Below are 18167 nucleotides of genomic sequence, written 5' to 3'. Positions count from 1 at the left end.
TGTTTGAGATCACATATTTGAACTTAGGAATTTTCCTGATATTTACATAATATTATCATAGAATAATATAGTCCATAAAATATATGCATAACAAATTCAATTCATTTATTTATTTCATAAAAACAATGTCTACTACATATGCTTTCAGGGCACATTTCCAACAAAGGAATGGTATGAGACTTATCAAGGATCTCTCTTCTAATACCAGAATCCATCGGAACACAAATCTGATTTTTATACCTCAATAAATCATCCTCTGAAATAGTAAAGCCTCTAGCCAATCAAGCTAAGACATCCTCCTTCTGTGCTTCTCTAATTCTCTCAAGAAGTGTAGACTGGAGGGTAATGTTGGCTAGTTGACCAAGTACCACTTCAATTTCCGCTCTCATAATTTCTTCAGCTAATGTTTCTGATATCTATCTTGAACTGAACAACTGCCCTAGACCCCTTCGACTCAATGCGTCGACCACCACATTGGCCTTCCCTGGATGGTAAGAAATCTCACAATCATAGTACTTTGCCAACTCCAGCTAATGTTTTTTGCACATGTTCAAATCCTTGTGAGTAAAGCAATACTTCAAAATTTTATCGTCAATGTATATTTTACACTTTTCTCCATATAGGTAGTGCCTCCATGTATTCAGTGCGAACACCCCGCTGCTAGTTCTAGGTCATGAGTGGGATACCTCTTTTCATACTCCTTCAGTTGTCTAGAAGCATAGGCTATCACATTTTCAGCTTGCATCACTACACAACCCAAATCCTACCTCGAAGCATCACTGTAGACGCCAAAATTTTCCTTGTCTGATTGAAGGCTCAGTACCGGAATAGTAATCAGTCGCCACTTCAACTCCTTGAAACAGTTCTAACATCTATTTGTCCAGATAAACTTTTTCTTCTTACGCATCAACTCAGTCAATGGTGTTGCTATTCTGGAGAATCCCTCAACGAATCGCCGATAGTACCCTGCTAATCCCAGGAAGCTTCTAACCTTTGGTACACTACTTGGTCTCGGCCAATCTCTCACTGCCTCTGTCTTGGTTGGATCCAACAAAATCCACTTGGTACTCACAATATGGCCCACAAATGTTACTTGCAGTAACCAAAATTCACACTTACTGAACTTAGCATATAGCTTATGCTCCCACAACATCTATAGTACCAATAGAAGATGTTGCTCATGTTTTGTTTCCGATTGTGAGTACACCAGCATATCATCAACGAACACAATTACAAACTTACCCAAATAATCCCTGAATACCCTATTCATCAAATCCACGAAGGCTACTGGGGCATTGGTTAATCCAAAATACATGACCAAGAATTCATAAGGTCCATACCTCGTACGGAATGCGGTCTTTGGTATATCCTCTTCCTTAATCCTCAACTGATTATAGCCAGACCGAAGGTCATTCTTAGAAAATACTGTATTTCCTTGTAACTGATCAAACAAATCATCAGTCTTGGGTAATGGGTACTTATTCTTAATAGTAAACTTATTTTCCTTTTGGTAATCGATGCACATTCTCAATGACCCATCCTTCTTCTTCACGAACAACACTGGAGCACCCCACGGTGAAAAGCTGGTCTAATGATGTAGAGTCCCAGAATGTTTACTTAATTAGCTAGATAGTTAGTAGTAGTTTGTAGTATTTTAGATTTCATGGATTTTGGTTCAAACCGGGACTTAGTAGGACACTCGTAGCAATAGTTATGGATTTTATAAGTTTAACTTATAGTTTAGAAATATTAATTATAACATAAGGTTTGATTAATATTTTTGGTCATAGAAATATTTTAATTATAACCTAAGGTTTAAATAGAACCATTAAGAGCATGACACTTGTCATAATCATGTTTATTCATAGTTTAAATAAAAGAAAGTTCTAGAAACTCTAGAATCTTCCAGAAACATTAAGAGCATGACGCTTGTCACAATCTTGTTTTTTTTAGGATTTAAGCATTTTAAATGGATAATTCAATAATAGAAGTCTCTAGAAGCTCTAGACCCTTCTAGAACTTGCTGGAATCATGTATTACTCAGTCAAACCTGATTATTCAACACTAATTATCCTAAATTCATGCAAAAACTCGTTTAAATTATCTATGTATGCCGACATATCGCAGCCTTAAAGGCGATGTATCGCAACACGAGAGATACAGAAAACACGTTGACTTCGTATGAACGAAACCATGAACACTCGGGATATAGGGTCAGGCAATATATCGCTTAGGGTGGGCGATATATCGTCCCTAGGAGTGGTTTTTTGAACTCCGAGAAATCCGAGCTTCATTCATCCCTTAACCTCTTGACTTGCCTCTGAACGTTTTTGACTGAGTCTTAAGCATCTGTTGACCAAATATTCAATTATTTTTCATTTAATATTCATTATTTTATTCAAGCCAAAAATGAGATATTTTCATTCTTTGAACTCTATAAATAGGACCTAGTACTAAGACATTTTTCTTCATTCTTCAAGCTATGTTCAGTGCCTTCAAGATGTAGGATTTCTAAAGAGTGATACACTTGGGTTTTGGGGATAAAAGCTTTATCATCTTAAGCTTTATAAACACTTGGGTAGTGAGATAAAGTATGTTTTCTTCAAAGTAGTAGCTATGTCTATTAGTTTTAATGGTCCAAGGTGTTAGAAATAGTTTGGTCATTACAGTTGGTATCAGAGCAACGGTTCATATCCATGAAGTTCTCCTTGATACACACGCTCAAGCTCCGAATCTAACCGCCAATGTAAGTGTTTATGTTATAGTTGTTATGATTATGTGTTTAGTTTACGTTTTAGCCTTATGTTTTCAATTAAGAATATTTGTAAATTAGTTTATTTTCTTTATTTATTTTATTTATCATCTTTGCATTTATGATTGTGTATAGTGAAAACCTTTTTCCAAATAAATATCATTGTTATTTTGATGACATGTATGAGTTTGATTTTTCTTTTGCAATCATAATAAATAATGAATTTAATAAATAATGACCAAGTTCGGTGAGGGTGGATACAAATCAATGAACTGGGTTCTATATTGAAAGATAGGGGGCCATATATAGTATTGGGAACAATTTTACTGATCTCAGCCCTCCCTCAATATGGTTAACATTGGAATAACGATGAGTTTTGAGCCTCAGAATTAAGTCATATAGGATGATTAGAAACAGACTAAGAAAATAATAAAGATGGATTATTTTTCTAAGTATAGAAACACACTCTAACGATAAAGAAGACTTATATAATTCTTTTCATAAGAAGTCATAATTAATAGATCTGAGTTATGTTTGCTTAGATTAAGTTTTTGCCTTAAAGCCTATTAGGGTAAGTTCTAACATGTTTTTCTCGACTGTTAGAACTCTACTGAAGATGTCACTCAGAAGGTCTGCTAGCACATATGCCAATGCCACCAACGTCGCTCCTGAGAGCAATGAAGCCCTTCCAGTTCGCAGAAGGGGAGCGCGTGCTACCAATACTATTGCTAACCAAAGTGTGTCGCCGCCGCCGATTGACAACACCACAAAAATTGCCAGGCTACGACAGCAAGTTGAGGAATTACTGCAGCAACAACGACTACAGGCTCAGACTCAAACTCAGTCTCTGCCTCAGCCGCAACCGCAGCCTCAGCAAATGGCTCCAGCACCCCATCAAGTAGGTCCTTATGGGGGATGACCAATGGAAAACTATGCGCCATACCTAGCTCAGCACATGGAGCCAATCGACGAGCGGTTTCGTAAGCAGCACAGTCCAAAATTTGAAGGGACAATAGACCCCTTCGAGGCAGAAGAATGGCTCAGAAATGTAGAGTTGATCCTAGTGCATATGAATCTCGGCAACACAGATCGCATATCTTGTGTTTCGTCTTTGCTTAAGAAGGATGCTAGAATATGGTGGGACTTAGTTCAGTAGACTCACGATGTTGCCACCATGACTTGGACCAGATTTGTGGAGCTGTTCCACAAAAAGTACTACAACTCAGTTGTCATCGCTACAAAAGTCGAGGAGTTCGCTGGTATGAAGCAAGGGAACTTATCAGTAGCAGAGCATGCTCCGTAGTTCGACCGACTAGCCAAATTTGCACCAGAGATGGTTCCAACTGACTTTCTGAGGGTTACCAAGTTCGTCAGAGGACTTAGACCAAAGATTGAGTTAGGGGTTAAGCTAGCAAACTCAGGAAATACTACTTATGCCGATGTTCTAGAAACGGTGGTAGAAGTAGAAAGGCTTCAGGCGAATGTTAGTAAAGAGGAGGCCAGTAAGCCTGAGCCTAAACAACAAAGGCAACCTCAGAATGGTCGAAACAACAACCACAACAACTATCAGTCCAGCAACATTAATAATGGTCAAAAGAGACAACATCCTGACAATAAGCAGTCCGATAGAGATAAAAAGGCATGGATGAACAATGGAGGTAATAGGCTGGGTTATGTAGAATACCCGCAATGTGCTAAGTGCCAAAAGAAACATCCTGGTGAGTGCTGTGAAAATACCAAGGGGTGCTACAATTATGGTGAGGAAGGACACTGGAAGAGAGAATGTCCCCAGCTCAAGACAGAGGAGAAAAGTGACAACAATATGGTTCCTCCCAGGGTCTTTGCCTTAACCCAAGTAGAAGCTGATGCGAGCAATAAAGTGGTCACAGGTCAGATTCCTATCCTCAATAATGTATGTTATGTATTATTTGATTCGGGAGCTACTCACTCGTCTGTCTCGTTAGGAATGATAGAAAAATTAGACAAACCTTCTGAAATATTTAGAACTAGGTTTGTAACAGAATTTCCTTAAGGTGAAATAGTCCTGTCATCACGGATAGTACGAGGCGTATCGATCAAAATTGAGGACATAGAACTAGAAAGAGACCTGATAGAATTGGAGATTAAAGACTTCGACGTGATACTAGGAATGGATTGGCTATCAAGGCATGGCGTAACCATCAACTGCAGACGTATGCAAGTAATGTTTGAGACTCCTGACGGTCAGAGACTATGCTTTATGGGAAAAGTTTCAGGGCTACGCACACCGCTTATTTCATCTCTCAAAGCTCAGAGGATTATAATAATAGGATGTCACTCATTTTTAGCCAGCGTCACGGATGTGGTAAAGGAAACACCACTAAAAGTTGGAGACTTCCACATTGTAAAGGAATTTCCAGAAGTATTTCCTGACGACTTACCAAGATTGTCGCTGACTCGGGAAATCGACTTCACAATAGAACTAGTACCGGGCAACGAACCTATCTCTAAGGCACCATACAGGATGGCACCTACTGAACTCAAGGAGTTAAAGATGCAACTACAAGAACTCTTAGACTTGGGATTCATTAGACTAAGCCATTCGCCATGGGGCGTACTGGTTCTATTTGTGAAGAGGAAGGACGGAAGTATGTGGATGTTCATAGATTACCGTGAGCTGAATAAAGTGATGATTAAGAATAAGTACCCGCTACCCCAGATTGACGACTTGTTTGATCAACTTCGAGGAGAAACCATGTTTTCAAAGATTGATCTACGGTCCGGGTATCATCAGCTCAAGGTACGGGAAGAGGATATTCCTAAGACAACTTTTAGAACTCGTTATGGGCATTACGAGTTTCTAGTTATGTCATTCGGTCTTACCAACGCTCCAGCCACATTCATGGATTTAATGAATAGGGTCTTCAAGGATCACTTGGATAAATTCATTGTAGTGTTCATCGACGATATTTTGGTGTACTCAAAGGATGAAGATGAGAACAAGAAACATTTAAGATTTATCTTGTTGCGACTAAAAGAACATCTAATTTACGCCAAGTTCAAGAAGTGAGAATTTTGGCTTTCACAAGTAGCGTTCCTCGGCCACATAGTATCCAAGGAAGGAGTTGCAGTAGACCCATCTAAATTAGAGGCCATGAAGGATTTGCCAAGACCAAAGAACGCGTAAAAGGTAAGAAGTTTTCTTTGACTAGCAGGTTATTATCAGAGCTTTGTAGAGGGCTTTCTAAGACAGCCACTCCACTCACCAACCTGACCCGGAAGCAACAAAGGTTCAACAAGACTGATAAGTGTGAAGAGAGCTTCCAGTTGCTTAAGGATAAGCTGTGCTCAGCACTAGGACTTTGTGTACCGACACCCAACGACAAGTTTGTAGTCTACTGCGATGCGTCAAAGCAAGGGTTGGGTTGTGTGCTGATGCAAAATGACAAGGTGATAGCCTACGCCTCAAGGTAGCTGAAGGAGTGCGAGCAACGCTATCCAACACACGATATGAAGTTAGCAGCGGTGGTCTTTGTTATATTATTTCATTTAATATAATATTAGATTAAATAATGTGACAAAATGTGATTTGTCACACCTTGTAACATATTATTGAGAGTCACAAAATTGGACACATGTGTGTGTCCAAATGTGACATATTTTGGAGTTACAAAATCAGTTACAAATTTGTAACTCCCAAATATTACCCAATAATGTGTATATTATATGTTACACATTTGAGATTGGATTTCATAAAGCCATATGAGAAATGGCTGATAGAGATGTGATTTTAACTCCCATATTGTGTATGGAAGTTACAAAATCAAGTGGGAATAAATTGGAACGTTTTGGAAAAAACTGAAAAAATTTGTTGCTGAAATTGACTGAGCGCCGCGGCACCTGGAACAAGCGCCGCGGCCCTAGTGTCTGAACTTGACTAAGCGCCACGGCGCCTAGAACAAGCGCCGCGGCCCTAGTGGCTAACAGCTTCTTTGAATTTCGGTTTTTATCCAATTTTGAACGTTTCCAACAACCAAGTAACTCCCAAATCTCTATTTTAATTCCATAAAACACCCAATTAATCATTGGTAATAGCCATGGGGGTTGGAGGAATTTTAAATTCAAAGGGGTATCTCAAACTCTATAAATAGGAGCCTAATGCTCACTTGTAAGACACACCATTTTTCATCCACAAAGCACTTGGCTGAAAAATACACCAAAAGGCTTGATAATTCCAGAGAGCTATTTCCTAGAGAGATCCCTTAGTGCTTAGAGAATAGGGGGAAATAAGCTTTTGGACAAAGGTCTTGAACCTTGTTCAAGTTGGTGATCCCCACTACTCTACACTTTGGTTGTGTGAGAGTTAGTTTGTGTTTTCATTCTTTTGTTCTTCTTGTTCTTCTTATTTACTTGTATTGTTATAGTATTGATTTTGTAGTCTTCTTCTTCTACATCCTTTTATTTACTTGTACTTTGAGCAATTGAGTTGTAATACTTATTTAATCAATATTATCTTGTCCATTGTATTTTTGCATAGAGTTGTATTTTTTGGTTTTTCCACTTTTCATTGAGCAATAAAATAATATTCTCTAACAATCAAATGCTTATTCTTCTCTTTGTTTCAATGGAAGGGGAGACCATCAAGATCATGAACCAAGACCTAGTGAGGTTGGATAGGTTTGATGAATCCAATTTCACTAGGTGGCAAGACAAGGTGAGATTTCTTTTGACAACACTCAAGATAGCCTACATCCTTGAGTCATCCTTGGCACCTCTAGCTGAGCCATCCGACAAAGACACTCCCGAGGAGGTGGAGAAAATAAGGAAGAGAGAAGAGGACAACCTTCTTTGTAGGGGTCATATCCTCAATGCCCTATCCGATAGGCTATATGATCTCTATACCAATACCAAATCCGTGAAGGAGATTTGGGATGCCTTGGAGAGTAAGTACAAGGCTGAGGAAGAAGGTACAAGAAAATTCTTAATTTCTCAATATTTTCATTTTTCTTTCATTGATGGGAAAACTCTTTTACCTCAAATTCATGAGTTACAAGTGATTGTGAACAAGTTGAAAGTTCTCAAGATTGAGCTTCCCGAGGCCTTCCAAGTTGGTGCAATAGTGGCAAAATTACCACCAACTTGGAGGAGCTATAGGAAAAGAATCCTCCATAAGAATGAGGATTACACTTTGGAAGAGATCCAAAAACACATTAGAATTGAAGAGGAATCGAGAATAAGAGACAAGGGTGTGAATGAGTCTAAAGATGAGACTTCCAAGGCCAATGCAGTTTCACACAAGCATCCAAAGGGCAACAACAACAACAAAAGGGGTAGTGGGAACCCTTTAGGGCCAAAGAAAGATCATGGACAATTCAAAGACGTGAGAGGTCATTGTTTTGTTTGTGGAAAACCCGGGCACTATGCTAGAGTGTGTAGGTACCGAAAGGACCCACATGAGAATGAGGTAAATGCTATAGAAAAGGAAGAAGAGATCCTAGCATGATTACCATGTTTATGTGCCTTATTGGGAAAATTGTTATTTTGTAATAAAGCTTGTACTCTTGAAAGCTATCAATAAAATTAAAGTATTATTCTATGATGATTCTTTATTTTGCTATGAGACATTTGTGTGAGACATTAACAAAGTTTCAAAATGAACTTGTTAAAATAATAAGTAAGTGTGTAGACCTATTATTTCATAATGTGATTATTTGTTTGAGAAATTCTCACATTACACTTGTGTTCACATTTTATTTTGTGAAATATATAAAAGAAAGCAACTAAGTGAAAGTTACTTTCAAATAAGTGTGCCTTGCTTTAGCAAGTAAATGAATCAAGATAAACATTGAGGTTTTTTATCTTGATCTATTGAGTGTTTATCATGAAGCTTAAGGACTCATGATGAACTTTGAGAATCATAGGCATAGATTTATCTTGGAGGATAAATGACTAATTAGAAATGAAGAGATTTCTATTTTAAAGCGATATTTGATTATCACTATGTGAGAAATGTGGGGGTGATGCTCCAAAGTTAATCAATTTATTTTGTTGTTAATCAATTGATTAATTTGGTTATCCTATCAAATAGGTGATTTGGAATTCCACATTCTAAATCATATTGGCTATATGTGTATAGAATGAACAAATCTAGACATGTTTGGTGTCTAAAGTCATTGTTTGTAATATTTTGATTCAAGAAGGAATCAATTTAAACATAAAGGAGAATTTTAGAAACAAAGAGGTTTCTAGAATTAATATTCAAGGAAAATGTTTATCTTGGATATAAAACTATAAAATAGTGGGGGTGTTGACTATGGTCAAAATCACTATTTTAAAGGGGTAACTATTTTAATCAAACTATGGCTAGCAACAAAGTTTGAATAAAATAATGAGAGTGTCTAAGTATGCATACATGAGAAAAGAAATGATTCAAATGGAATCATTTCTACATCTCAAGGGGTGGGACTTAGACTCCCTAAAGAGATTCACGGTTGATGGTAACCTATCTTAATACTAGTAACCAAACTAGTATTAGGTTCAATAGGTAATAACAAATCAATCAAGTGAATAGATAGTAGTACTCAAATTTTGTCCCATCTGAGATATGAGTACTAGTGTGTTACCAAAATGAGGGTTAAAACCGAAAGGTTTTTTAATAGAACTCAGTCTTGAAAAGACAAGTATTTTAGGGTAACAAAATACTGTAAGAGTTCTACCTATATAGACCTAGGGGTGGTGCCGCCCCTCATGAGAATTGGGAGTCATTCTCAAGAAAAGTCTATGAATGGAATGTGCACATGGCCATTAACGGTGCAAAAGCGAGACATTGAGGTCTCAAGTGAACACAGCAAAGGTGTGTGTGTTATCACCAGTTTGTTATCAAGGGATAGTGGTTCAATGCTTTGGCAACCAAAATTTCAACAAACTTTGTGATAATTACACTAAGGTAAAATTCAAGTTGAAAGACATTTTACTTTATGCACCAATGCAAAGGTTTCTATAGAGAGTGATTATTTAATCAAGTGGGGGAATATTATATTTTAATATAATGTTTGATTGATTAAATAAGTGTTACAAAAAGTGATTATTTAATCTAGTGGGGGAATGTTATATTATTTCATATAATATAATATTAGATTAAATAATGTGACAAAATGTGATTTGTCACACCTTGTAACATATTATTGAGAGTCACAAAATTGGACACATGTGTGTGTCCAAATGTGACATATTTTGGAGTTACAAAATCAGTTACAAATTTGTAACTCCCAAATATTACCCAATAATGTGTATATTATATGTTACACATTTGAGATTGGATTTCATAAAGCCATATGAGAAATGGCTGATAGAGATGTGATTTTAACTCCCATATTGTGTATGGAAGTTACAAAATCAAGTGGGAATAAATTGGAACGTTTTGGAAAAAACTGAAAAAATTTGTTGCTGAAATTGACTGAGCGCCGCGGCACCTGGAACAAGCGCCGCGGCCCTAGTGTCTGAACTTGACTAAGCGCCACGGCGCCTAGAACAAGCGCCGCGGCCCTAGTGGCTAACAGCTTCTTTGAATTTCGGTTTTTATCCAATTTTGAACGTTTCCAACAACCAAGTAACTCCCAAATCTCTATTTTAATTCCATAAAACACCCAATTAATCATTGGTAACAGCCATGGGGGTTGGAGGAATTTTAAATTCAAAGGGGTATCTCAAACTCTATAAATAGGAGCCTAATGCTCACTTGTAAGACACACCATTTTTCATCCACAAAGCAGTTGGCTGAAATATACACCAAAAGGCTTAATAATTCCAGAGAGCTATTTCCTAGAGAGATCCCTTAGTGCTTAGAGAATAGGGGGAAATAAGCTTTTGGACAAAGGTCTTGAACCTTGTTCAAGTTGGTGATCCCCACTACTCTACACTTTGGTTGTGTGAGAGTTAGTTTGTGTTTTCATTCTTTTGTTCTTCTTGTTCTTCTTATTTACTTGTATTGTTATAGTATTGAGTTTGTAATCTTCTTCTTCTACATCATTTTATTTACTTGTACTTTGAGCAATTGAGTTGTAATACTTATTTAATCAATATTATCTTGTCCATTGTATTTTTGCATAGAGTTGTATTTTTTGGTTTTTCCACTTTTCATTGAGCAATAAAATATTATTCTCTAACAGTCTTTGCGTTGAAAATATGGTGCCATTATCTTTATGGCGAACGGTGTGAGATTTATATGGACCACAAAAACTTTAAGTATTTCTTCACTCAGAAGGAGCTCAACATGAGGCAACGCAGGTGGTTAGAACTAGTGAAGGATTATGACTGCAAAATCCTATACCACCCGGGAAAGGCAAATGTAGTTGCTGATGCGCTAAGTAGGAAGAGTTATGGAAGTCTAGAAGAATTAGCTGGAATAGAAAAACCGCTACAATAGGAGCTGATCAGTGCTGGAATAGAAGTAGTCATCAGTAAGCTAGCTAACATGTCTATCAAGTCAAGTCTGTTAGAACAAATATGGATTGGGCAAGGGCATGATGACATATTAGTAGTACATATGGATGCAGTTAAAGAAGGCAAGGCTACAGATTTCTCAATATCAAGACAGGGGTTATTAAGATATAAGGATTGGGTATGCATGCCGAATGATTAAGGGATTAAGATGAAGATTTTAGAAGAAGCACACAATACCCGATACTCAGTTCACCTAGGGTCGACCAAGATGACTCACGACATTAAGGAAATATATTGGTGGCCAGGAATGAAGAAAGATATAGCGGAATATGTGTCTAAATGTTTAGTATGCCATCAAGTGAAAGTAGAACATCAGTGTCATGCAGGCTTATTGCAACCACTTAGCATTCCAAAATGGAAATGGGATGACATTTCATGGATTTCGTGACGGGATTGCCACGAATGAATAAGCAGCATGTCAGCTCATTTCCCGCCTGTCAAGACTTCATATATAGTAGATCAATACGCAGACATTTATGTTCAAGAAATAGTAAGACTACATGGAATTCCTAAGACAATAGTATTCGATAGAGGATCAGTGTTTACATCGAAATTTTGGGGATGCTTGCAGCAAGCCATGGGTACCAAGTTAAGTCTTAGTATGAAATTTCATCCTCAGACAGACGGTCAATCTGAGTGTACCATACAGATTTTAGAAGATATGTTGCGCGCTTGTGTGCTTGATTTCAGAGGATCATGGAGTAAGTATTTGCTGCTGATAGAATTTTCCTACAACAATAGGTACTAGTCAACTATCGGGATGGCACCTTATGAGCTACTTTATGGAAGGAGGTGTCGATCGCCTCTACATTGGGATGAGGTAGGAGAAAGGCAACTACTTGGACCCGAAGCGGTTAGAGAAGCTTAGGATGCAGTAGTGTTGATTAGAAAGCATATGCCAAGCGGTGTGATGTGGAATTCAAAGTCGGAGATCAAGTCTTCTTAAAGATATCTTTGACGAAAGGTGTGAAGTGGTTTGGGAAGAAAGGCAAGCTTAGTCCCAGGTTTATAGGTCCTTTTGAGATATTGGACAAAGTGGGAGCAGTTTCATATAAATTAGCCCTATCGCCAGCTCTAGCAGACAGCCATAATGTGTTCCACATCTCGATGCTGCGTAGATATGTGTTAGACCCATCTCACGTCCTCAAGTATGATACAATAGCACTCCAGAAAGACTTCAGTTACGAGGAATGACCGGTTAGCATCCTAGATAGAGGGGTGAAGGAATTACAGTCCAAGAGTTTTCCGATAGTCAAAATCCTATGGAGTAATAGTTCTGAATGGGAGGCAACGTGGGAGTTGGAGGAGGACATGCAAGCTCGGTATCCAGAATTGTTTGGTAAGTAAATTTTGGGGACGAAATTATTTGTAGTAGGGGAGAATTGTAGAGTCTCAGAATGTTTACTTAGATAGCTAGATAGTTAGTAGTATTTTAGATTTTGTGGATTTTAGTTCAAACCGGGACTTAGTAGGACACTCGTAGCAATAGTTATGGATTTTATAAGTTTAACCTATAGTTTAGAAATATTAATTATAACATAAGGTTTGATTAATATTTTTTATCATAGAAATATTTTAATTATAACCTAAGGTTTAAATAGAACCATTAAGAGCATGACACTTGTCATAATCATGTTTATTTATAGTTTATATAAAAGAAAGTTCTAGAATCTCTAGAATCTTCTAGAACCATTAAGAGCATGCACTTGTCACAATCTTGTTTATTTGAGGATTTAAGCATTTTAAATGGATAATTCAATAATAGAAGTCTCTAGAAGCTCTAGACCCTTCTAGAACTTGCTGGAATCACATATTACTCAGTCGAACCTGATTAATCAACTCTAATTATCCTAAATTCGTTCAAAAACTCGTTTAAATTATCTACGTATGCCGACATATCGCAGCCTTAGAGGCGATGTATCACATCACAAGAGATACGGAAAACACGTTGACTTCGCACGAACGAAACCATGAACACTCGGGATATAGGGTCAGGCGATATATTGCCTAGGGTGGGCGATATATTGGCCCTAGGAGTGGTTTTTCGAACTCCGAGAAATCCGAGCTTGATTCATCCCTTAACCTCTTGACTTGCCTCTGAACGTTTTTGACTGAGTCTTAAGCATCTGTTGATCGAATATTCCATTATTTTTCATTTAATATTTATTATTTTTTTCAAGCCAAAAAGGAGTTATTTTCATTCCTTGAACTCTGTAAATAGGACCTAGTACTCAGCCATTTTTCTTCATTTTTCAAGCTGTGTTCAGAGCCTTCAAGCTATTAGGATTTCTATAGAGTGATACTCTTGGGTTTTGGGGATAAAAGATTTATCATCTTAAGCTTTATAAACACTTGGGTAGTGAGATAAAGTATGTTTTCTTCAAAGTAGTAGCTATGTCTATTAGTTTTAATGGTCCAAGGTCTTAGAAATAGTTGGGTAATTACAAATGAATCCTAGATCCAATAATTCTTGCAACTGAATATTCAGTTCCTTTAACTCTGCTGAAGCCATTCTATAAGGTGCCCTTAATACTGGTTCTTATCCTGGTGCACATTCTATGACAAATTCAATCTCTCGATGTGGTGGCGACCCTGGCAGGTCTTCTAGAAACACATCAGGAAACTCACACACCAACCTAGTCTCACCTGGTCTAATTGAAACAACCTTAGAGGTATCTACTATGTTTGCTAGGAATCCTATGCAACCTTCTTGCAATAGGTCTCTAGCTCTTAATGCGGAAATCATAGGTACTCGTGGTTCACTAACTGTCCCCACAAACACGAAGGGTTCCTCTCCTTTCGGCTCAAAAGTTACCATCCTTTGTTTGTAATCTATCATCTCCCCATACTTTTCCAACCAATCCATTCCCAAAATCATATCAAAATCATACATCACTAGTTCAATCAAATCCATAGACAACTACCCACTGTCTATTTCCATTGGTAACTCTCTAACCCACCTCATAGATACTACCAGTTCCCCAGTTGGCTAAAAATTTGTAAATACCCTAGTGTATAGATCACAAGGTCTACACAGATGGTCTATCACTTTAGCAGATACAAAATAATGAGTAGCTCCTGAATCAATAAATGTAGTAAATGAAGAACCAACACTAGAAATCTGACCTGTCACGACGAAGGGACTAGCCTCAGCTTTGGTCTGGGTCAAGGTATACACTTTGGCTGGAGTGAGGCTGTCATTCCTCTTTGGTTCCTCTTTCTTGACTTGTGGACAGTCTTTCCTCAAATGACTGACACTCCCACAGACAAGACATGCTCTGACTCTGCAGTCTCCCAGATGGCGTTGCCTGCACTGTGCACACTCTGGGAAGCTTCTGTAGTTCTTTCCCCCACCCTGACAGCCACCAAAGGCACCTCATGCCCTCCTATAATCTGTGGCCTTTCTCTTCTGCTCATTGGGGCCACTGCCTCGGCCAAAACCAATGAAGGAAGGCATAATCCTCTGAGCATCACGCCTTGCGGTGCCTTCCTTCCATATCTGGTCTTCAGAACCTCAGCAGTAAGGGCTTTTTCAACTACTTGAGCATAAGTGGTAGTCCTTGGATCCAATGTTATCTTCACATCCCGTGCTATCATAACATTTAAACCCCGCACAAAATGATCTCTCCTTGCCATATCAGTAGGTACCAAGTCTGGTTTGAATTTAGCTAATCAGTCAAACTTCAGAGCGTACTCTGTTACAGTCATCCTGTTCTGAGTTATATTAATTAATAAATCAGCCTTTGTAGCTTGAACTGCAATGGTGTAATTCTTCTCATTGAAAACGTCCCTGAACTCATCCCAAGTCATAGTGACCACATCTATTCTTTGAGACACAACTTCCCACCAGATGCGAGCATCATTTCTTAACATATAACTGGCATAAGCTACCCTCTCATTTCCTTCCACCCTCATAAAATACAAAATAGAAGTAATCATGTTCATCCATTGCTCTACCCCAGTGGGAGGCTGTTGCTTTCTTAACCTCTGATACAGAGGCTCCCATCTATTCTCCATTACAGGTTGGGCTAGCCCTAGCGCCACAGCCTGTGGAGCCTATAATCCAATATCCTAAGGAGGAGCCTACTGTCTCAGCTCTCAGAGTTTATCTTAATTCCTTTGGAGTCTGGGTTACATCTCTGTGAACTTCTGTTGCCAGGTCTTTGGGCCAGGTGAAGGGTCCTGACCCTGGTTGTTATCTTCGACCATATTGTCGCGGAATCAATTAATCGTCGAGGCATAACTTCAATATGTGTGCAATCAATGATGCCACACATCAAGCATGATAAAAACATGCAAAGAAACCACCCCAGTTCAACCGATCAATCACAAATAGCAAACCAATACAATTTACATATAGCATAATCATATAACAATCAAAGGGGTCATGCCCTAGCATTATATGCACATCATGCTTTATATATCAATCAGGCAAATAGGGCAATTCAAATAAGCAATTAGACAAATATTTCACTTAATACTGACCAACCCTGAGTGGAGCTTGTGTTTGGACACGCACCGTGACTCAGCCCTGAAGAGTCGCAGCGCACCTAGGCAAAAATAGAAAACAACAGGCCCTAGATTCATGTGGGTCACGATGCCCCAAGAAAAGGGTCGCAGTGTGACCCTACGAACCCAGATTTTCCCTTGCTTTTCCTGCATTTTCCCCAAACTAAACTCACCAGAATATACCCTAAAGTGACATCGAACCACTAATTCAGTCTCAAAACATCTTTAATACATCCAGAGCAGTACATGTAACCAAAAACCTCATCACAAGCCCAACCTAATTCCTTGAGTTCAAAAATCAAAACACTTCAAGAAAAACTAGACCAAACTTAATCAAGACAAGGGTTAGAGCTTACCTCAGTTGATATAAACGACCCTAAGCTGTTGCTAATCCACTCCTAGCTTGATTCCCCAATTAATAGCCTCAAATCTCAAACCTTCCTCTTCAAAATCCCAAAGCCTCAACCAAGCTAAGAGAGTGAGAGAGAGAGAGAGAGAGAGGAGAGAGAGAGAGAGAGAGAGAGAGAGAGTAATTGAGCTGAAAGTATTTTGGTGTTTATAGTTACTTCCTAAGTTATCCCTTGGCACCAAAATGACCAAAGTGCCCCTAGGTCAAATCTTGTTCTTTAACGCCCCCAAGGGAAAAATGGTCATTGGCCACGTTTCCCACTAATTCCTCAAGTAGTCATATAAATCCCCAATTAATCCCAGCATACCCAAATAATCACCAAATAACTACATGTTACCCGATAAATCCCGAATACACACTAACTTCCCAAAATATCCCTAGGCTCACCCCGAGCTGGGTATTTGACCCCGTTGTGACTATTCCTCTAATTCGCTCACTAGGATCACCTCGAGACAAATATTGCAAATATATCCACATAATAATGTGGCCTAAATCGTATAACACATACAATCACACTTATACCCTCAATGGGTTGAAATTACAAATACGCCCTTATTAATAAGAATGGGTCCACATGCATATTTAATACATCTAAACATGCATATCTAGTCATATTATAATATAACTCACACAATCAAATAATGATACACATATATCATAATTAAATCACATAACAATGCAATTAAATCAATTATTTCCCTCCCGGCACACTAATAAAGGCACCAAGCCCTATTAGAAAATTTGGTACGTTACAAATTCTATTGTGTCAAGCCTTCATGTTTATCTCCATTGTTCGATAACATAAAATCATAACTTTATGATTTTATGTAACTAAGGTTTCTCTCAAAAAGGTCATCTCTTTCCCTTGACTTAAGTTGTATTATTCTTCCATTATTTATGAGGTTATCTCGTGTTTAATTCTTTTGAGATATTATTATAATTTTGTGATGATAAGCTATACTTCCAACAATCAAAATTCTCTTCTAAGATTGATTATATCTAAGGTACTTGTTTCAAAACTCTAACCTAAACACCATGGAAGAAAGTTCATCTATCTCAGCTTTGAAGTTCATGTCCCAAGATCTAATTAGGCTAGATCCATTTGATGGATCTAACTTTGTTTGATGGTAGGAAAAGATCAAGTTCATTCTCACAACTTTGAAGGTCTACAACATCCTGGACAAAGATTTGAAGGATTTGGATGCAACAAAAGATTGTGACTCTCAAGATGATCAAGAAGAGGAAGAAGCGCTAAGAAGATGAGCTCATATGCCATGGTCACATCCTCAACACTCTCTCGGACCGTCTCTATGATTTCTATACAAACACAACATCAAAAAAAAAAAAAAATGGCAAGCAATTGAGAAGAAATACAAGGACGAAGAAGAAGGTACCAAGAAATTCCTTATAACTCAATACATGAAATATAATTTTTTTGATGAATAACCCCTGCTTCTCCAAGTGTATTAATTACAAGTTATTGTGAATACGTTATCCACTCTAAAGATAACCTTGTCGGATGCTCATATGCCGTAGTCATTTATTTTCAGTGCTATAATAGCCATGTTGCCTCCATCTTGAAGGGGCTATAGGAAGAAGATTCTCCATTATAATGAGGAGATATCTTTGGAAGAAATCTTTAAGCACCCAAGGATTGAAGATGAGTCTCGCTCTAGAGAAAAGTGTATGGAAGAGTCCAATGGAGGGAAATCCAAGGCAAATGCCATAGAGAAAACATCTCAATCAAAGGCGAAAGGACACAAGAAGCCCCAATCAAAGAAGGACAATTACCTAGCCCCAAGGAAGAATGAAGGGCAATTCAAGGGTGTTAAAGGCCCTTGTTTTGTTTGTGGAAAGAGTGGTCACTTTACTAAGGAATGGAAAATATAAAAATCTACCAATTTTGGATCCAAGGTCCACATAGCCAAAGAGGAGTTGGTTGCAACCTTGAATGAGGTGAATGCCATCCAAGGAAAGTGCAAGGATAGTGGCATAACACTTGTGCCACCATTGATG

This window comes from Humulus lupulus, chromosome 1, assembly GCF_963169125.1.
Source record: "Humulus lupulus chromosome 1, drHumLupu1.1, whole genome shotgun sequence".
Taxonomy (NCBI): domain Eukaryota; kingdom Viridiplantae; phylum Streptophyta; class Magnoliopsida; order Rosales; family Cannabaceae; genus Humulus; species Humulus lupulus.
This window is presented reverse-complemented; position numbering follows the sequence as displayed.